General features: G+C 46.1%; 8 non-coding genes across 8 annotated transcripts; all 8 read left to right on the top strand.

The window, feature by feature from the left end:
* The first annotated feature begins 2,062 nt into the window (after positions 1-2,062).
* LOC130301059 (U2 spliceosomal RNA) lies at positions 2,063-2,253 on the top strand. Its single transcript, XR_008851777.1, has one exon. It is a non-coding gene; the product is annotated as a U2 spliceosomal RNA (small nuclear RNA).
* Positions 2,254-4,330: 2,077 nt separating this feature from the next.
* LOC130301058 (U2 spliceosomal RNA) lies at positions 4,331-4,521 on the top strand. Its single transcript, XR_008851776.1, has one exon. It is a non-coding gene; the product is annotated as a U2 spliceosomal RNA (small nuclear RNA).
* Positions 4,522-6,605: 2,084 nt separating this feature from the next.
* LOC130301056 (U2 spliceosomal RNA) lies at positions 6,606-6,796 on the top strand. The gene has a single exon (XR_008851774.1). It is a non-coding gene; the product is annotated as a U2 spliceosomal RNA (small nuclear RNA).
* Positions 6,797-8,884: 2,088 nt separating this feature from the next.
* On the top strand, positions 8,885-9,075 carry LOC130301055 (U2 spliceosomal RNA). Its single transcript, XR_008851773.1, has one exon. It is a non-coding gene; the product is annotated as a U2 spliceosomal RNA (small nuclear RNA).
* A 2,082-nt stretch (positions 9,076-11,157) lies between these two features.
* Positions 11,158-11,352, top strand: LOC130301083 (U2 spliceosomal RNA). The gene has a single exon (XR_008851799.1). It is a non-coding gene; the product is annotated as a U2 spliceosomal RNA (small nuclear RNA).
* Positions 11,353-16,785: 5,433 nt separating this feature from the next.
* On the top strand, positions 16,786-16,971 carry LOC130301078 (U2 spliceosomal RNA). Its single transcript, XR_008851795.1, has one exon. It is a non-coding gene; the product is annotated as a U2 spliceosomal RNA (small nuclear RNA).
* A 2,084-nt stretch (positions 16,972-19,055) lies between these two features.
* Positions 19,056-19,246, top strand: LOC130301054 (U2 spliceosomal RNA). The gene has a single exon (XR_008851772.1). It is a non-coding gene; the product is annotated as a U2 spliceosomal RNA (small nuclear RNA).
* Positions 19,247-21,325: 2,079 nt separating this feature from the next.
* LOC130301053 (U2 spliceosomal RNA) lies at positions 21,326-21,516 on the top strand. The gene has a single exon (XR_008851771.1). It is a non-coding gene; the product is annotated as a U2 spliceosomal RNA (small nuclear RNA).
* Positions 21,517-21,938: the final 422 nt, after the last annotated feature.

Below are 21,938 nucleotides of genomic sequence, written 5' to 3'. Positions count from 1 at the left end.
AAAGATTCCTACTTTCATTGCTACCTGCTTGCTGGCTAGCCAGCTAGCCAGCCCTGTGGGCCTTGCTGCTGCTGCAGCCAAAAAACAAAAGGTGGTGCTGCTGCTTCTGCTGCTTCTGCTTGTGTCTGGCCGCTGTTGGAGCGTCCAGGCACAGGACTTCTGCTGCTGCTGACTAAATGGCCTCCTTAATTGGATCATTTGAGTAGCCAGCACACCTGTGCAGGTAGGGCATGACATGATAGGCAGCTGCCTTGATAGCGGGTGGGTGCTGAATGTTCCTAATTGACAAAATAAGATTAATGCTTATGAAGAAATATAAAATCTCATCCCTTCCCCAATATCGCGCCACACCCCTACCCCTTAATTCCCTGGTTGAACTTGATGGACATATGTCTTTTTTCGACCGTACTAACTATGTAACTATGTAACATAACATGGGGGGGGGGGGGGGGGGTCTCCTGGCTGTTCACACAGGTGTGTCATTGCTGTACATTGACCATGCATTGCTTCTGTGGTATTGCAAAGGCAAAGACAAATGCTTCCAGCCATCCATTGCACTAATGGATTGGTCATCAGCTGGCTGTCTATGTCCCGCATCAATATAGACCAAAGTACAGAGGGTTAGGCTATGCTATTGTGCACCTACCTGATGCATCAGAAGGTGCGAGGCCCTTGCTAAATTCTGTGCACAGACTTTGAGATCTATACTTTAGACTGTATCTAAACCTGCTCCAACATGGACTGACATTCTGGCCTACTTTCAGCCGATGCGACTTGTCTGTCGCTGAACAGTCGCTTTTTATGTATTCAGCACCTATGTATAATGTTGTAAAAATGCTCTAGAAGCTAAAGTCGCAGAAATGTCACACATATTTGGCCTGCAACTTTCTGTGCGACAAATTCAGACAGGAAAAATCAGTATAAATCCTTAGAAAATTATCCCCCAGTGTCTCCATCTGCTGGCGGTATTGAATAAGCATTGCTGCACTGATGGGGTATGCATTAGACGAAAAAAAAGAAGAAAAAGAAGAATAATACGCCCAGAAAAGAGGCGAAAAGGAGAAAAACGTAAAAAAACGTGAAAAAAAAGTGAGAGAAAGAGAAGGGAAAAAAAGGTGGAAATGGGTTTAAAAGTGATTTCGGCGGAGATATATATATATATATATATATATATATATATATATATATACGCGCACACACACACATATATATAAACGTATTCTCCGTTGAGATATTGCAGCCGCTGCTGTGTCCAGGCCCAGGAGCCTTAGCACTGTGCTGTGATGTCACTCAATACCACTGACATCACTAGGTGTAAACAACATCTCTCCTTTGCTGTGTATGTGACTATGGAGCTGTTTGGTGATGTCGTCTATTACGGCCTTCATAGAAGCAACAGGAGATTGTTGCATCCATCTAGAACCCTCAGAACTACAGTGCTATGATGTCACTCACTTCCACAGGCCTTGCAGAGTGTAAACAACAACAACCCAGCTTTGTTGTGTATGTAACCATAGGGATTTGTGATGTCACCTAGAACCTTCACAGCAGCGACAGCTTTATGAGGAGCATCAGCACTGCTCTGCCTGAGCAGAACCATCACCGCCATAGGTTGTCAAATAACCCGGATTTAACCCACACAGGTAAGTCCAATGGGGTGCAGGCATGTCCTCTATGCTTACAGCTTCCCGTGGGTGTTGGTTTGATACCGTTTGGGGACAGCCAAGGAGGCATCTGCAGGCAACAAAGGTAGGTGTGTGCTTGTGTGTGTGTTTCCTATGCAGATCCTAAGCCCAGTGTCACATGCAAGTAGGAGGAGTAAGAAGGGTTCCTGGCAAATCCGGGTTATGGATTGCATTTAAAAAGGCCCCGTGGGAGTGCAATGGGCCCCTGTCTTGCTGCTTAGCAATAATGGTATGGGTTTAGGTTCTGCTGTGTGTACTGGTGGTTGACTGCCCCCCAGCCCAGAGTGTGCATGGAAAATTGTCTGGCAGCCTCCCTGACAGCAAGCAGTGATAGTGCCCATGAAGGGGACCTTGTTGGGCCCGCCCCTTTCACGGTTATCGCTTCTCGGCCTTTTGGCTAAGATCAAGTGTAGTATCTGTTCTTATCAGTTTAATATCTGATACGTCCCCTATCTGGGGACCATATATTAAATGGATTTTTGAGAACGGGGGCCGATTTCGAAGCTTGCTTCCGTCGCCCTATGCATTGACCCGATATGGCAGTATCTTCGGGTACAGTGCACCACCCCCTTACAGGGTTAAAAAGAAAGATTCCTACTTTCATTGCTACCTGCTTGCTGGCTAGCCAGCTAGCCAGCCCTGTGGGCCTTGCTGCTGCTGCAGCCAAAAAACAAAAGGTGGTGCTGCTGCTTCTGCTGCTTCTGCTTGTGTCTGGCCGCTGTTGGAGCGTCCAGGCACAGGACTTCTGCTGCTGCTGACTAAATGGCCTCCTTAATTGGATCATTTGAGTAGCCAGCACACCTGTGCAGGTAGGGCATGACATGATAGGCAGCTGCCTTGATAGCGGGTGGGTGCTGAATGTTCCTAATTGACAAAATAAGATTAATGCTTATGAAGAAATATAAAATCTCATCCCTTCCCCAATATCGCGCCACACCCCTACCCCTTAATTCCCTGGTTGAACTTGATGGACATATGTCTTTTTTCGACCGTACTAACTATGTAACTATGTAACATAACATGGGGGGGGGGGGGGGGGTCTCCTGGCTGTTCACACAGGTGTGTCATTGCTGTACATTGACCATGCATTGCTTCTGTGGTATTGCAAAGGCAAAGACAAATGCTTCCAGCCATCCATTGCACTAATGGATTGGTCATCAGCTGGCTGTCTATGTCCCGCATCAATATAGACCAAAGTACAGAGGGTTAGGCTATGCTATTGTGCACCTACCTGATGCATCAGAAGGTGCGAGGCCCTTGCTAAATTCTGTGCACAGACTTTGAGATCTATACTTTAGACTGTATCTAAACCTGCTCCAACATGGACTGACATTCTGGCCTACTTTCAGCCGATGCGACTTGTCTGTCGCTGAACAGTCGCTTTTTATGTATTCAGCACCTATGTATAATGTTGTAAAAATGCTCTAGAAGCTAAAGTCGCAGAAATGTCACACATATTTGGCCTGCAACTTTCTGTGCGACAAATTCAGACAGGAAAAATCAGTATAAATCCTTAGAAAATTATCCCCCAGTGTCTCCATCTGCTGGCGGTATTGAATAAGCATTGCTGCACTGATGGGGTATGCATTAGACGAAAAAAAAGAAGAAAAAGAAGAATAATACGCCCAGAAAAGAGGCGAAAAGGAGAAAAACGTAAAAAAACGTGAAAAAAAAGTAAGAGAAAGAGAAGGGAAAAAAAGGTGGAAATGGGTTTAAAAGTGATTTCGGCGGAGAAATATATATATATATATATATATATATATATATATATACGCGCACACACACACATATATATAAACGTATTCTCCGTTGAGATATTGCAGCCGCTGCTGTGTCCAGGCCCAGGAGCCTTAGCACTGTGCTGTGATGTCACTCAATACCACTGACATCACTAGGTGTAAACAACATCTCTCCTTTGCTGTGTATGTGACTATGGAGCTGTTTGGTGATGTCGTCTATTACGGCCTTCATAGAAGCAACAGGAGATTGTTGCATCCATCTAGAACCCTCAGAACTACAGTGCTATGATGTCACTCACTTCCACAGGCCTTGCAGAGTGTAAACAACAACAACCCAGCTTTGTTGTGTATGTAACCATAGGGATTTGTGATGTCACCTAGAACCTTCACAGCAGCGACAGCTTTATGAGGAGCATCAGCACTGCTCTGCCTGAGCAGAACCATCACCGCCATAGGTTGTCAAATAACCCGGATTTAACCCACACAGGTAAGTCCAATGGGGTGCAGGCATGTCCTCTATGCTTACAGCTTCCCGTGGGTGTTGGTTTGATACCGTTTGGGGACAGCCAAGGAGGCATCTGCAGGCAACAAAGGTAGGTGTGTGCTTGTGTGTGTGTTTCCTATGCAGATCCTAAGCCCAGTGTCACATGCAAGTAGGAGGAGTAAGAAGGGTTCCTGGCAAATCCGGGTTATGGATTGCATTTAAAAAGGCCCCGTGGGAGTGCAATGGGCCCCTGTCTTGCTGCTTAGCAATAATGGTATGGGTTTAGGTTCTGCTGTGTGTACTGGTGGTTGACTGCCCCCCAGCCCAGAGTGTGCATGGAAAATTGTCTGGCAGCCTCCCTGACAGCAAGCAGTGATAGTGCCCATGAAGGGGACCTTGTTGGGCCCGCCCCTTTCACGGTTATCGCTTCTCGGCCTTTTGGCTAAGATCAAGTGTAGTATCTGTTCTTATCAGTTTAATATCTGATACGTCCCCTATCTGGGGACCATATATTAAATGGATTTTTGAGAACGGGGGCCGATTTCGAAGCTTGCTTCCGTCGCCCTATGCATTGACCCGATATGGCAGTATCTTCGGGTACAGTGCACCACCCCCTTACAGGGTTAAAAAGAAAGATTCCTACTTTCATTGCTACCTGCTTGCTGGCTAGCCAGCTAGCCAGCCCTGTGGGCCTTGCTGCTGCTGCAGCCAAAAAACAAAAGGTGGTGCTGCTGCTTCTGCTGCTTCTGCTTGTGTCTGGCCGCTGTTGGAGCGTCCAGGCACAGGACTTCTGCTGCTGCTGACTAAATGGCCTCCTTAATTGGATCATTTGAGTAGCCAGCACACCTGTGCAGGTAGGGCATGACATGATAGGCAGCTGCCTTGATAGCGGGTGGGTGCTGAATGTTCCTAATTGACAAAATAAGATTAATGCTTATGAAGAAATATAAAATCTCATCCCTTCCCCAATATCGCGCCACACCCCTACCCCTTAATTCCCTGGTTGAACTTGATGGACATATGTCTTTTTTCGACCGTACTAACTATGTAACTATGTAACATAACATGGGGGGGGGGGGGGGGGTCTCCTGGCTGTTCACACAGGTGTGTCATTGCTGTACATTGACCATGCATTGCTTCTGTGGTATTGCAAAGGCAAAGACAAATGCTTCCAGCCATCCATTGCACTAATGGATTGGTCATCAGCTGGCTGTCTATGTCCCGCATCAATATAGACCAAAGTACAGAGGGTTAGGCTATGCTATTGTGCACCTACCTGATGCATCAGAAGGTGCGAGGCCCTTGCTAAATTCTGTGCACAGACTTTGAGATCTATACTTTAGACTGTATCTAAACCTGCTCCAACATGGACTGACATTCTTGCCTACTTTCAGCCGATGCGACTTGTCTGTCGCTGAACAGTCGCTTTTTATGTATTCAGCACCTATGTATAATGTTGTAAAAATGCTCTAGAAGCTAAAGTCGCAGAAATGTCACACATATTTGGCCTGCAACTTTCTGTGCGACAAATTCAGACAGGAAAAATCAGTATAAATCCTTAGAAAATTATCCCCCAGTGTCTCCATCTGCTGGCGGTATTGAATAAGCATTGCTGCACTGATGGGGTATGCATTAGACGAAAAAAAAGAAGAAAAAGAAGAATAATACGCCCAGAAAAGAGGCGAAAAGGAGAAAAACGTAAAAAAACGTGAAAAAAAAGTAAGAGGAAGAGAAGGGAAAAAAAGGTGGAAATGGGTTTAAAAGTGATTTCGGCGGAGAATATATATATATATATATATATATATATATATATATATATATATACGCGCACACACACACATATATATAAACGTATTCTCCGTTGAGATATTGCAGCCGCTGCTGTGTCCAGGCCCAGGAGCCTTAGCACTGTGCTGTGATGTCACTCAATACCACTGACATCACTAGGTGTAAACAACATCTCTCCTTTGCTGTGTATGTGACTATGGAGCTGTTTGGTGATGTCGTCTATTATGGCCTTCATAGAAGCAACAGGAGATTGTTGCATCCATCTAGAACCCTCAGAACTACAGTGCTATGATGTCACTCACTTCCACAGGCCTTGCAGAGTGTAAACAACAACAACCCAGCTTTGTTGTGTATGTAACCATAGGGATTTGTGATGTCACCTAGAACCTTCACAGCAGCGACAGCTTTATGAGGAGCATCAGCACTGCTCTGCCTGAGCAGAACCATCACCGCCATAGGTTGTCAAATAACCCGGATTTAACCCACACAGGTAAGTCCAATGGGGTGCAGGCATGTCCTCTATGCTTACAGCTTCCCGTGGGTGTTGGTTTGATACCGTTTGGGGACAGCCAAGGAGGCATCTGCAGGCAACAAAGGTAGGTGTGTGCTTGTGTGTGTGTTTCCTATGCAGATCCTAAGCCCAGTGTCACATGCAAGTAGGAGGAGTAAGAAGGGTTCCTGGCAAATCCGGGTTATGGATTGCATTTAAAAAGGCCCCGTGGGAGTGCAATGGGCCCCTGTCTTGCTGCTTAGCAATAATGGTATGGGTTTAGGTTCTGCTGTGTGTACTGGTGGTTGACTGCCCCCCAGCCCAGAGTGTGCATGGAAAATTGTCTGGCAGCCTCCCTGACAGCAAGCAGTGATAGTGCCCATGAAGGGGACCTTGTTGGGCCCGCCCCTTTCACGGTTATCGCTTCTCGGCCTTTTGGCTAAGATCAAGTGTAGTATCTGTTCTTATCAGTTTAATATCTGATACGTCCCCTATCTGGGGACCATATATTAAATGGATTTTTGAGAACGGGGGCCGATTTCGAAGCTTGCTTCCGTCGCCCTATGCATTGACCCGATATGGCAGTATCTTCGGGTACAGTGCACCACCCCCTTACAGGGTTAAAAAGAAAGATTCCTACTTTCATTGCTACCTGCTTGCTGGCTAGCCAGCTAGCCAGCCCTGTGGGCCTTGCTGCTGCTGCAGCCAAAAAACAAAAGGTGGTGCTGCTGCTTCTGCTGCTTCTGCTTGTGTCTGGCCGCTGTTGGAGCGTCCAGGCACAGGACTTCTGCTGCTGCTGACTAAATGGCCTCCTTAATTGGATCATTTGAGTAGCCAGCACACCTGTGCAGGTAGGGCATGACATGATAGGCAGCTGCCTTGATAGCGGGTGGGTGCTGAATGTTCCTAATTGACAAAATAAGATTAATGCTTATGAAGAAATATAAAATCTCATCCCTTCCCCAATATCGCGCCACACCCCTACCCCTTAATTCCCTGGTTGAACTTGATGGACATATGTCTTTTTTCGACCGTACTAACTATGTAACTATGTAACATAACATGGGGGGGGGGGGGGGGGGTCTCCTGGCTGTTCACACAGGTGTGTCATTGCTGTACATTGACCATGCATTGCTTCTGTGGTATTGCAAAGGCAAAGACAAATGCTTCCAGCCATCCATTGCACTAATGGATTGGTCATCAGCTGGCTGTCTATGTCCCGCATCAATATAGACCAAAGTACAGAGGGTTAGGCTATGCTATTGTGCACCTACCTGATGCATCAGAAGGTGCGAGGCCCTTGCTAAATTCTGTGCACAGACTTTGAGATCTATACTTTAGACTGTATCTAAACCTGCTCCAACATGGACTGACATTCTGGCCTACTTTCAGCCGATGCGACTTGTCTGTCGCTGAACAGTCGCTTTTTATGTATTCAGCACCTATGTATAATGTTGTAAAAATGCTCTAGAAGCTAAAGTCGCAGAAATGTCACACATATTTGGCCTGCAACTTTCTGTGCGACAAATTCAGACAGGAAAAATCAGTATAAATCCTTAGAAAATTATCCCCCAGTGTCTCCATCTGCTGGCGGTATTGAATAAGCATTGCTGCACTGATGGGGTATGCATTAGACGAAAAAAAAGAAGAAAAAGAAGAATAATACGCCCAGAAAAGAGGCGAAAAGGAGAAAAACGTAAAAAAACGTGAAAAAAAAGTAAGAGGAAGAGAAGGGAAAAAAAGGTGGAAATGGGTTTAAAAGTGATTTCGGCGGAGAAATATATATATATATATATATATATATATATATATATATATATATATACGCGCACACACACACATATATATAAACGTATTCTCCGTTGAGATATTGCAGCCGCTGCTGTGTCCAGGCCCAGGAGCCTTAGCACTGTGCTGTGATGTCACTCAATACCACTGACATCACTAGGTGTAAACAACATCTCTCCTTTGCTGTGTATGTGACTATGGAGCTGTTTGGTGATGTCGTCTATTATGGCCTTCATAGAAGCAACAGGAGATTGTTGCATCCATCTAGAACCCTCAGAACTACAGTGCTATGATGTCACTCACTTCCACAGGCCTTGCAGAGTGTAAACAACAACAACCCAGCTTTGTTGTGTATGTAACCATAGGGATTTGTGATGTCACCTAGAACCTTCACAGCAGCGACAGCTTTATGAGGAGCATCAGCACTGCTCTGCCTGAGCAGAACCATCACCGCCATAGGTTGTCAAATAACCCGGATTTAACCCACACAGGTAAGTCCAATGGGGTGCAGGCATGTCCTCTATGCTTACAGCTTCCCGTGGGTGTTGGTTTGATACCGTTTGGGGACAGCCAAGGAGGCATCTGCAGGCAACAAAGGTAGGTGTGTGCTTGTGTGTGTGTTTCCTATGCAGATCCTAAGCCCAGTGTCACATGCAAGTAGGAGGAGTAAGAAGGGTTCCTGGCAAATCCGGGTTATGGATTGCATTTAAAAAGGCCCCGTGGGAGTGCAATGGGCCCCTGTCTTGCTGCTTAGCAATAATGGTATGGGTTTAGGTTCTGCTGTGTGTACTGGTGGTTGACTGCCCCCCAGCCCAGAGTGTGCATGGAAAATTGTCTGGCAGCCTCCCTGACAGCAAGCAGTGATAGTGCCCATGAAGGGGACCTTGTTGGGCCCGCCCCTTTCACGGTTATCGCTTCTCGGCCTTTTGGCTAAGATCAAGTGTAGTATCTGTTCTTATCAGTTTAATATCTGATACGTCCCCTATCTGGGGACCATATATTAAATGGATTTTTGAGAACGGGGGCCGATTTCGAAGCTTGCTTCCGTCGCCCTATGCATTGACCCGATATGGCAGTATCTTCGGGTACAGTGCACCACCCCCTTACAGGGTTAAAAAGAAAGATTCCTACTTTCATTGCTACCTGCTTGCTGGCTAGCCAGCTAGCCAGCCCTGTGGGCCTTGCTGCTGCTGCAGCCAAAAAACAAAAGGTGGTGCTGCTGCTTCTGCTGCTTCTGCTTGTGTCTGGCCGCTGTTGGAGCGTCCAGGCACAGGACTTCTGCTGCTGCTGACTAAATGGCCTCCTTAATTGGATCATTTGAGTAGCCAGCACACCTGTGCAGGTAGGGCATGACATGATAGGCAGCTGCCTTGATAGCGGGTGGGTGCTGAATGTTCCTAATTGACAAAATAAGATTAATGCTTATGAAGAAATATAAAATCTCATCCCTTCCCCAATATCGCGCCACACCCCTACCCCTTAATTCCCTGGTTGAACTTGATGGACATATGTCTTTTTTCGACCGTACTAACTATGTAACTATGTAACATAACATGGGGGGGGGGGGTCTCCTGGCTGTTCACACAGGTGTGTCATTGCTGTACATTGACCATGCATTGCTTCTGTGGTATTGCAAAGGCAAAGACAAATGCTTCCAGCCATCCATTGCACTAATGGATTGGTCATCAGCTGGCTGTCTATGTCCCGCATCAATATAGACCAAAGTACAGAGGGTTAGGCTATGCTATTGTGCACCTACCTGATGCATCAGAAGGTGCGAGGCCCTTGCTAAATTCTGTGCACAGACTTTGAGATCTATACTTTAGACTGTATCTAAACCTGCTCCAACATGGACTGACATTCTGGCCTACTTTCAGCCGATGCGACTTGTCTGTCGCTGAACAGTCGCTTTTTATGTATTCAGCACCTATGTATAATGTTGTAAAAATGCTCTAGAAGCTAAAGTCGCAGAAATGTCACACATATTTGGCCTGCAACTTTCTGTGCGACAAATTCAGACAGGAAAAATCAGTATAAATCCTTAGAAAATTATCCCCCAGTGTCTCCATCTGCTGGCGGTATTGAATAAGCATTGCTGCACTGATGGGGTATGCATTAGACGAAAAAAAAGAAGAAAAAGAAGAATAATACGCCCAGAAAAGAGGCGAAAAGGAGAAAAACGTAAAAAAACGTGAAAAAAAAGTAAGAGGAAGAGAAGGGAAAAAAAGGTGGAAATGGGTTTAAAAGTGATTTCGGCGGAGAAATATATATATATATATATATATATATATATATATATATATATATATATATACGCGCACACACACACATATATATAAACGTATTCTCCGTTGAGATATTGCAGCCGCTGCTGTGTCCAGGCCCAGGAGCCTTAGCACTGTGCTGTGATGTCACTCAATACCACTGACATCACTAGGTGTAAACAACATCTCTCCTTTGCTGTGTATGTGACTATGGAGCTGTTTGGTGATGTCGTCTATTATGGCCTTCATAGAAGCAACAGGAGATTGTTGCATCCATCTAGAACCCTCAGAACTACAGTGCTATGATGTCACTCACTTCCACAGGCCTTGCAGAGTGTAAACAACAACAACCCAGCTTTGTTGTGTATGTAACCATAGGGATTTGTGATGTCACCTAGAACCTTCACAGCAGCGACAGCTTTATGAGGAGCATCAGCACTGCTCTGCCTGAGCAGAACCATCACCGCCATAGGTTGTCAAATAACCCGGATTTAACCCACACAGGTAAGTCCAATGGGGTGCAGGCATGTCCTCTATGCTTACAGCTTCCCGTGGGTGTTGGTTTGATACCGTTTGGGGACAGCCAAGGAGGCATCTGCAGGCAACAAAGGTAGGTGTGTGCTTGTGTGTGTGTTTCCTATGCAGATCCTAAGCCCAGTGTCACATGCAAGTAGGAGGAGTAAGAAGGGTTCCTGGCGGGTTATGGATTGCATTTAAAAAGGCCCCGTGGGAGTGCAATGGGCCCCTGTCTTGCTGCTTAGCAATAATGGTATGGGTTTAGGTTCTGCTGTGTGTACTGGTGGGTTGACTGCCCCCCAGCCCAGAGTGTGCATGGAAAAATGTCTGGGCAGCCTCCCTGACAGCAAGCAGTGATAGTGCCCATGAAGGGGACCTTGTTGGGCCCGCCCCTTTCACGGTTATCGCTTCTCGGCCTTTTGGCTAAGATCAAGTGTAGTATCTGCATTTGGTCTGGTCGGAAGGTGTCTGTGGTACCCCGCTTCTCGGCCTTGGGGGATTGTCTCTCCTTACGAGGACTTCACCCCCTTGCTGCTATTGGGGAGCGGGCTTAGTCCACAGACAACGGGTTGCGATCCCCCTGTCTCTGGGACCCTTTGTGTCTCAGAAGGCATTTTCGGTACGTTGAGCGTTACCTGTAGCTTCGGAAGCACCTAGGGTACCCCCGACCTCTGCCTTGGGTAAGGGTTCCGCTATTATAGCGGGGATATTCCGAGCCCCTGCTGCTATTGGGGAAGGGGCTTAGTCCTGGGTGTGGAAGATGGCCGTTCTCCTGGGCTTTTCCCCTCTGGGGAAATGTCGATGCGAAATACCATCCGCATAGAGGTGTCGGAGAGCCATCGTCAGTTGAAGAACCTCCGCTTCATTGCGGAGGGTGATTCTTCTTGACTACTTCCGCCTCAATAGGGAGGACATCCTGTGTCTAAATGACCAGAAAGCCGTGGCCTGTATACCGTCACCTTCACGGCCACGGCGTGTTGCGATAACATCTATGCAGACCTTGTCTGGTGCGGACCAGAGGGACGATCGACTCGACGGTCTTTCGTTCCAGTTCCTCTATGGTGAGGAACATATACCGTTGGTGGTGGCTATGCACAGCCCTCATTGTGACCACGGAGGATATAGCCACTTTTCTTTGGCGATACTCGCGAAGAGGTGCGATTCGCAAACAAAATATTGAACTCCGTGCGGTTCTGGAACGGCAAGAGGAAGTTCTGGGTCAAGCTCCGTAAGGATCCCGGTGGTATTGGGGGTCTTTGCCATCCGCCCCCCAAATTTTGCCATCGGAGAGTTCGGGGCTTCCTGTTCTATCCTCAAATGCCTATGTATTGCCGAAATTGCTTGAAGGTTTGGCCACACCCAGGAGACCTGCGGCGCGGAGCGTGTGATTCGCTGCAATAGGTGTGGCCAAGAAGGTCACATAGCCTCAAGATGTAGCCATACGATAAGGTGTAACCTCTGCGGAGAGGAAAATCATGATTTTAATTCCTGTCCCCATAAAGCAAAAACTACGATGGGTGGGTCAAGGCTGGGCCCACCCAAAGAGGGGACAGGACAAAAGACGTCCTTTTTAAGATGCCCAAACCCCAGAAGGCAGGTACTGATGGGTCCAGGCCCAAGACCTCTGGTGCTCCATCGGGGGGCCCACCGGTGTAGTGCTAGGGGGAGGCCATGGGGATTCCACGAAGCCCGGCGGGTGATCGAGTTTACTGCCCGGAAATTGAAAGACGTCGATCGACTTCCTACCTGGCTCAAGAGCCCGCCGAAACTTCTGAAGGGGGCTCACCTGTGGCGGGTGGCAGCCGACGGGCCTCGGTGGGGGCAGAGGTGGACCCAAAATTGCAGCATAAGCCAGGTACTGGCTTGGCCCAGGGTCGCCCTGCTCCGGACGAAGAGGCCCCGGTGAAAGCCCGCCGGAAGGGGAGCCAGGTGGCCAGGTCTGAGCCCGGTCCTGTTACTCCGCCTATACAGGACAGGGCCAAGAAGACAAGTGGCGCCAAACCAGGGTTTGCTGCCCCGCCAGCAGTGGACCCGATGGGTAAAACTGGCCATCGTCGATCGATGGGGAAGTTGGAGCAACAGTCCTCAGCAACGCTTGCTGGGGAACTAAGCGATGAAAACTTCCCAAGGTAGCGGCAAAGGTTCCGGAAAAGAGGCCTCACAGGCCCCTGTGCAGCAGTTCCAGTCGTCAAAAGATGAAAGAAGACGCAGATCCATCAGCCGGGGCCAGAGATTACATCGAGTGAGAGCAACACAGAGGATATGGACAGCAGTATGACATTTAAAAGACAAAGAGAAGAAGAAGAGGAAGACATTCAAAGGAAAGCGGCGTGCCGTAGTTCGGACGAGAGCGAGCTCAGGGTCGGGGCATCATCGATCTCAAGCTCCGACCCTCAGAACATTAAGGAGCTGATGACCCCGCAGGCGGGGGATGACGGTACGCAGGCTTATTATTGGACTTTGATTCTCCAAGCACGGACTCTCCATAAACTATGCCTATCCCTGTAAAAATTGCCTCACTCAATGTGAGGTCCTTAAAGAGCCCTGATCGCAGGGCTGCTTTATTTTCTTATCTAGAGACATGTGACTTTGACCTTTGCCTGCTACAAGAATGTGGAATCCCTAGTAAAATGGACTATAAAGACTTAAAAGAAGACTGGAAGCTGGGCCCATCCATATGGTCCGGTGCAAATGACTGTCGTTCTGTGGGTGTTCGGCTGCTCTGCCGAGGCCAGTCCTTTTCTATTCATACAGTAACTGAGATTGGTGCCTGGCAGAGCTCTTTTAATTCATCTATATTTTAATGGACTTTTAATTCGTGTTTTTAAATGTGTATGCCCCTCCTGATAAACAGGAGCGGGCAGAACTATTTGAAATTTTACCACTGTTTTGTGTTGGGTCTTCCCCCCTGCTGGTGGGAGGTGATTTTAAACTGCATACGTGATGGGGGAACACCGGCAGGGTGGGGATATTAATCGTAAAGACCGCACTTCTTACCTGCTTAAAAATTTTATTGATGATTTTAACTTGAAAGATTGCTGGAAGGATCTCTTGCCGGAGGACCCGGGCGCCACATGGTCCCAATGGGAAGAGTGAGCTCCAGAATCGATTTTATTTTTTCCTCTAGAGCTTTTAAACCCCTGAAATGCACGCTCGAGCAGAATATCTTCTCTGATCATAAGCTCCTCTTGGTGGGTCCTGGAGCTAGAGGGGGGAGCAAAAAGCAAAAAGGGGCCTCTGGGAGATTAAACACCACACTCCTAGAGGACCCTGAGATAAAAGAGGAGTTTGTGCGGACACTACCAATGCTGGCAATCACAAAGAAAACCCCACGAGCCTATGCTGCACTGGTGGGAGGGCACCAAATCTAAAATCAGATTTTTTTTTATCAAAGCAGGTAAGAAGAAGGCAAAAATGGAAAAACAGTGGTTTTATGTTCTTAACATGCGTTTAAATGTACTTTTTAATTGAAAGAAGCCTGGTATGGATGTAGAAAATGATATTTTAAACCTTAAAACTGAAATAAAACATGCCATAGAAAAGAAAGGGAAACAAATCATTTTTAACTCACATGTGCAAGCACCTGGAGGAGGGCGAGAAATGTTCCCGTTTTCTTTTTAAAAAAGTGATGAATAGGAGGGATATCATCCAAAACCTTGAGGGTGAATCCACTCCAAAAGGCATGTTAGATGCAGTTTTTAACTTCTACCAAGCTTCTTTTTTAATAAGAAAGATCTTAATCCATCCTTTTTAGAACATGTTCTTAATTCCCTTGATTTTAAGCTAGATGTTTTAGACCAGGAGGTTTTATCCCGTGATCTTAACTTAGATGAACTTTTATTTGTTTTAAAAGTTTTCTAGTGGGAAGGCCCCTGGGGAAGATGGTTTACCCATCGAATTTTATTTAGCTTTTTGGGATATTTTAAAGGATGATATGGTTTTATTGTATAAAGAAACTTTTATTGTTAATGAACTTCCCCCTTCTGGAGGAGGGGGATTGTATCATTACTTTTTAAAAAGGGTGAAAAGGATATGCTAAAAAATTGGCGCCCCATCACACTTTTAAATGTCGATTATAAAGTTTTAGCCAAGTTATTAGCTGTCCGTTTTAAACCTTTTATTCATAAATTAATTCACCTCAAATCAGGTTTGTGGGTACCTGGAAGGTCTATAGCTGGAATCCCTAAATATTTTAAGAGATGTTTTATGGTATTTTAAGGATAGAAATCAAACTGTAGCAATTTTATCTTAGACTTTGAAAAAGCCTTTGATAGGGTCTCCATGAATACCTGTTTTAGTTCTTAAAAAGATGGCAGTGCCTGAAACGATTTTAAGCCGAATCATGCTTTTATACCGATCCTGTTTTAGTCAAGTCTCTGTTAATGGCTTTTTAACCAGCGGTGTTCCTCTTTTATCAGGTGTCAAACAGGGCTGCCCCCTGTCCCCACTCCTTTTTATTTGCGCAATCGAACCACTGATGGCCCTCCTCAGAAAAGACCGGGTAGTAAGAGGGAAGAGGCGTACCGATACCTGGTGGAGGAGGGACCCATCTAAAGGTGTTGGGGTACATGGATGATGTCACCATACTGTGCCCGGACTCTCCATCCATGAGGGGGGCATTGAGGAACACCAGCTATTTCTGCGAGGTCTCTGGTTTTAAGCTAAACACAGATAAATGTGACTGTTTTTATATTGGCTCCTGGGATTCATCCATCACCCCAGGAGTCACAATGCAACAGGATCAAATTAAAGTTTTAGGTATTGTTTTTAACCAGGTCAATGATGGGAGCCCTAACTGGGATTCAGCTATAGCTAAGATGGAGAAGAAGATTTTAATGTGGAATCTTAGAAACCTTACCATGGAGGGGAAGATTTTAATAATAAAGATGGTTTTACTCCCTATTATGCTATACATTGCCATGGTATTTCCTCCATCTATTTTATACATTAAAAAAGTAACTAGAATTGTTTTTACTTTTTTATGGGGTTCAAAAATGGAGAAATTAAAGCGTGATTTTATGTACAAAAGTAAAGATAATGGCGGGAAAGATGTTCCTAACCTTTTTACTTTCTTTTACATAAAGTATTTCTGTTTCTGTTTTAAAATTATTAAATCCGATGGCATTTTTAGCTGCTTTTTAAGGTACGCTGCGGGCATGGTTTTTAAAAGATGGTTGCGCATCCCTCTGAACGCTCCGGTGCTTCTGTGTCCCCCAAAACATTATGTGGTGTTGGAAAAGACAGTCAGGCTCCTAGGTCTCCAAGATTTGGAGCCTGACATACTGGGGGACCAGAGAAAGGTATCAAAGGTCCTCAGGCGGAGTGAGGTTACCCTGGCAGTGTCCAATTTCACACAGGCAAGATCCAAAAAGGTATGGCGGAACGTGTACGGGAAGTTTCTGGCGAATGTACACAGGGATCTTGCCTGGGCAATCGTCCACCAGTGCCTCCCTACTCGTGAGTTCCAGCACAGGCGAGGACTGGTGGCGAGAGCCAAGTGCCCGAGAGATGGCTGCGGAGTGGACGAAACGGTGCTGCACATATTTTGGAACTGCCCTTTTGCACGGGAGCTTTGGAGGAAGGTAGGCCCACTTTTGAAGTGGGCCTGCGGCCTAAAAGATTTTAATCACGAATGTGTCTTTTACGGTCTTTTTAACTGCCCCAATTTTAAACAGCAGATGATCTGCTGGATGATTATTAATTGTTTTAAAAATGCCATCTGGAAAGTTAGGAACATCTTACTTTTTAAACATGATTTTATTGATGTTAAAAACTGTATAAAGCTGGCCCTGAGTGAGATGTACATCTATTACCTAAGAGACAAGAAACAGTTGGGGGCCAGCGAGGCAGCATCCATGTGGTGTCTGCCTCTATGGAACGAAATAACAATATAATCAGTTTTTATGACATTTGTATAATGTTTTATCCTGCCATTTTTATTTTTTCTCCTTTTATAACTGGTTTTATTATTTGTATTTTAAAACTTTTGTGAACCTTTTATTATTTTGCATTTTAAATTCTGTATGGTTTCTTATTTATTCAATAAAATTTTGTTGAAACCTTATCTGTTCTTATCAGTTTAATATCTGATACGTCCCCTATCTGGGGACCATATATTAAATGGATTTTTGAGAACGGGGGCCGATTTCGAAGCTTGCTTCCGTCGCCCTATGCATTGACCCGATATGGCAGTATCTTCGGGTACAGTGCACCACCCCCTTACAGGGTTAAAAAGAAAGATTCCTACTTTCATTGCTACCTGCTTGCTGGCTAGCCAGCTAGCCAGCCCTGTGGGCCTTGCTGCTGCTGCAGCCAAAAAACAAAAGGTGGTGCTGCTGCTTCTGCTGCTTCTGCTTGTGTCTGGCCGCTGTTGGAGCGTCCAGGCACAGGACTTCTGCTGCTGCTGACTAAATGGCCTCCTTAATTGGATCATTTGAGTAGCCAGCACACCTGTGCAGGTAGGGCATGACATGATAGGCAGCTGCCTTGATAGCGGGTGGGTGCTGAATGTTCCTAATTGACAAAATAAGATTAATGCTTATGAAGAAATATAAAATCTCATCCCTTCCCCAATATCGCGCCACACCCCTACCCCTTAATTCCCTGGTTGAACTTGATGGACATATGTCTTTTTTCGACCGTACTAACTATGTAACTATGTAACATAACATGGGGGGGGGGGGGGGGTCTCCTGGCTGTTCACACAGGTGTGTCATTGCTGTACATTGACCATGCATTGCTTCTGTGGTATTGCAAAGGCAAAGACAAATGCTTCCAGCCATCCATTGCACTAATGGATTGGTCATCAGCTGGCTGTCTATGTCCCGCATCAATATAGACCAAAGTACAGAGGGTTAGGCTATGCTATTGTGCACCTACCTGATGCATCAGAAGGTGCGAGGCCCTTGCTAAATTCTGTGCACAGACTTTGAGATCTATACTTTAGACTGTATCTAAACCTGCTCCAACATGGACTGACATTCTGGCCTACTTTCAGCCGATGCGACTTGTCTGTCGCTGAACAGTCGCTTTTTATGTATTCAGCACCTATGTATAATGTTGTAAAAATGCTCTAGAAGCTAAAGTCGCAGAAATGTCACACATATTTGGCCTGCAACTTTCTGTGCGACAAATTCAGACAGGAAAAATCAGTATAAATCCTTAGAAAATTATCCCCCAGTGTCTCCATCTGCTGGCGGTATTGAATAAGCATTGCTGCACTGATGGGGTATGCATTAGACGAAAAAAAAGAAGAAAAAGAAGAATAATACGCCCAGAAAAGAGGCGAAAAGGAGAAAAACGTAAAAAAACGTGAAAAAAAAGTAAGAGGAAGAGAAGGGAAAAAAAGGTGGAAATGGGTTTAAAAGTGATTTCGGCGGAGAAATATATATATATATATATATATATATATATATATATATATATATACGCGCACACACACACATATATATAAACGTATTCTCCGTTGAGATATTGCAGCCGCTGCTGTGTCCAGGCCCAGGAGCCTTAGCACTGTGCTGTGATGTCACTCAATACCACTGACATCACTAGGTGTAAACAACATCTCTCCTTTGCTGTGTATGTGACTATGGAGCTGTTTGGTGATGTCGTCTATTATGGCCTTCATAGAAGCAACAGGAGATTGTTGCATCCATCTAGAACCCTCAGAACTACAGTGCTATGATGTCACTCACTTCCACAGGCCTTGCAGAGTGTAAACAACAACAACCCAGCTTTGTTGTGTATGTAACCATAGGGATTTGTGATGTCACCTAGAACCTTCACAGCAGCGACAGCTTTATGAGGAGCATCAGCACTGCTCTGCCTGAGCAGAACCATCACCGCCATAGGTTGTCAAATAACCCGGATTTAACCCACACAGGTAAGTCCAATGGGGTGCAGGCATGTCCTCTATGCTTACAGCTTCCCGTGGGTGTTGGTTTGATACCGTTTGGGGACAGCCAAGGAGGCATCTGCAGGCAACAAAGGTAGGTGTGTGCTTGTGTGTGTGTTTCCTATGCAGATCCTAAGCCCAGTGTCACATGCAAGTAGGAGGAGTAAGAAGGGTTCCTGGCAAATCCGGGTTATGGATTGCATTTAAAAAGGCCCCGTGGGAGTGCAATGGGCCCCTGTCTTGCTGCTTAGCAATAATGGTATGGGTTTAGGTTCTGCTGTGTGTACTGGTGGTTGACTGCCCCCCAGCCCAGAGTGTGCATGGAAAATTGTCTGGCAGCCTCCCTGACAGCAAGCAGTGATAGTGCCCATGAAGGGGACCTTGTTGGGCCCGCCCCTTTCACGGTTATCGCTTCTCGGCCTTTTGGCTAAGATCAAGTGTAGTATCTGTTCTTATCAGTTTAATATCTGATACGTCCCCTATCTGGGGACCATATATTAAATGGATTTTTGAGAACGGGGGCCGATTTCGAAGCTTGCTTCCGTCGCCCTATGCATTGACCCGATATGGCAGTATCTTCGGGTACAGTGCACCACCCCCTTACAGGGTTAAAAAGAAAGATTCCTACTTTCATTGCTACCTGCTTGCTGGCTAGCCAGCTAGCCAGCCCTGTGGGCCTTGCTGCTGCTGCAGCCAAAAAACAAAAGGTGGTGCTGCTGCTTCTGCTGCTTCTGCTTGTGTCTGGCCGCTGTTGGAGCGTCCAGGCACAGGACTTCTGCTGCTGCTGACTAAATGGCCTCCTTAATTGGATCATTTGAGTAGCCAGCACACCTGTGCAGGTAGGGCATGACATGATAGGCAGCTGTCTTGATAGCGGGTGGGTGCTGAATGTTCCTAATTGACAAAATAAGATTAATGCTTATGAAGAAATATAAAATCTCATCCCTTCCCCAATATCGCGCCACACCCCTACCCCTTAATTCCCTGGTTGAACTTGATGGACATATGTCTTTTTTCGACCGTACTAACTATGTAACTATGTAACATAACATGGGGGGGGGGGGGGGGGGGTCTCCTGGCTGTTCACACAGGTGTGTCATTGCTGTACATTGACCATGCATTGCTTCTGTGGTATTGCAAAGGCAAAGACAAATGCTTCCAGCCATCCATTGCACTAATGGATTGGTCATCAGCTGGCTGTCTATGTCCCGCATCAATATAGACCAAAGTACAGAGGGTTAGGCTATGCTATTGTGCACCTACCTGATGCATCAGAAGGTGCGAGGCCCTTGCTAAATTCTGTGCACAGACTTTGAGATCTATACTTTAGACTGTATCTAAACCTGCTCCAACATGGACTGACATTCTGGCCTACTTTCAGCCGATGCGACTTGTCTGTCGCTGAACAGTCGCTTTTTATGTATTCAGCACCTATGTATAATGTTGTAAAAATGCTCTAGAAGCTAAAGTCGCAGAAATGTCACACATATTTGGCCTGCAACTTTCTGTGCGACAAATTCAGACAGGAAAAATCAGTATAAATCCTTAGAAAATTATCCCCCAGTGTCTCCATCTGCTGGCGGTATTGAATAAGCATTGCTGCACTGATGGGGTATGCATTAGACGAAAAAAAAGAAGAAAAAGAAGAATAATACGCCCAGAAAAGAGGCGAAAAGGAGAAAAACGTAAAAAAACGTGAAAAAAAAGTAAGAGGAAGAGAAGGGAAAAAAAGGTGGAAATGGGTTTAAAAGTGATTTCGGCGGAGAAATATATATATATATATATATATATATATATATATATACGCGCACACACACACATATATATAAACGTATTCTCCGTTGAGATATTGCAGCCGCTGCTGTGTCCAGGCCCAGGAGCCTTAGCACTGTGCTGTGATGTCACTCAATACCACTGACATCACTAGGTGTAAACAACATCTCTCCTTTGCTGTGTATGTGACTATGGAGCTGTTTGGTGATGTCGTCTATTATGGCCTTCATAGAAGCAACAGGAGATTGTTGCATCCATCTAGAACCCTCAGAACTACAGTGCTATGATGTCACTCACTTCCACAGGCCTTGCAGAGTGTAAACAACAACAACCCAGCTTTGTTGTGTATGTAACCATAGGGATTTGTGATGTCACCTAGAACCTTCACAGCAGCGACAGCTTTATGAGGAGCATCAGCACTGCTCTGCCTGAGCAGAACCATCACCGCCATAGGTTGTCAAATAACCCGGATTTAACCCACACAGGTAAGTCCAATGGGGTGCAGGCATGTCCTCTATGCTTACAGCTTCCCGTGGGTGTTGGTTTGATACCGTTTGGGGACAGCCAAGGAGGCATCTGCAGGCAACAAAGGTAGGTGTGTGCTTGTGTGTGTGTTTCCTATGCAGATCCTAAGCCCAGTGTCACATGCAAGTAGGAGGAGTAAGAAGGGTTCCTGGCAAATCCGGGTTATGGATTGCATTTAAAAAGGCCCCGTGGGAGTGCAATGGGCCCCTGTCTTGCTGCTTAGCAATAATGGTATGGGTTTAGGTTCTGCTGTGTGTACTGGTGGTTGACTGCCCCCCAGCCCAGAGTGTGCATGGAAAATTGTCTGGCAGCCTCCCTGACAGCAAGCAGTGATAGTGCCCATGAAGGGGACCTTGTTGGGCCCGCCCCTTTCACGGTTATCGCTTCTCGGCCTTTTGGCTAAGATCAAGTGTAGTATCTGTTCTTATCAGTTTAATATCTGATACGTCCCCTATCTGGGGACCATATATTAAATGGATTTTTGAGAACGGGGGCCGATTTCGAAGCTTGCTTCCGTCGCCCTATGCATTGACCCGATATGGCAGTATCTTCGGGTACAGTGCACCACCCCCTTACAGGGTTAAAAAGAAAGATTCCTACTTTCATTGCTACCTGCTTGCTGGCTAGCCAGCTAGCCAGCCCTGTGGGCCTTGCTGCTGCTGCAGCCAAAAAACAAAAGGTGGTGCTGCTGCTTCTGCTGCTTCTGCTTGTGTCTGGCCGCTGTTGGAGCGTCCAGGCACAGGACTTCTGCTGCTGCTGACTAAATGGCCTCCTTAATTGGATCATTTGAGTAGCCAGCACACCTGTGCAGGTAGGGCATGACATGATAGGCAGCTGCCTTGATAGCGGGTGGGTGCTGAATGTTCCTAATTGACAAAATAAGATTAATGCTTATGAAGAAATATAAAATCTCATCCCTTCCCCAATATCGCGCCACACCCCTACCCCTTAATTCCCTGGTTGAACTTGATGGACATATGTCTTTTTTCGAC

Source organism: Hyla sarda, unplaced genomic scaffold (assembly GCF_029499605.1).
Source record: "Hyla sarda isolate aHylSar1 unplaced genomic scaffold, aHylSar1.hap1 scaffold_1108, whole genome shotgun sequence".
Taxonomy (NCBI): domain Eukaryota; kingdom Metazoa; phylum Chordata; class Amphibia; order Anura; family Hylidae; genus Hyla; species Hyla sarda.
The sequence above is the reverse complement of the archived record's forward strand: the minus strand, read 5'-3'. Positions and strand labels throughout refer to the sequence as shown.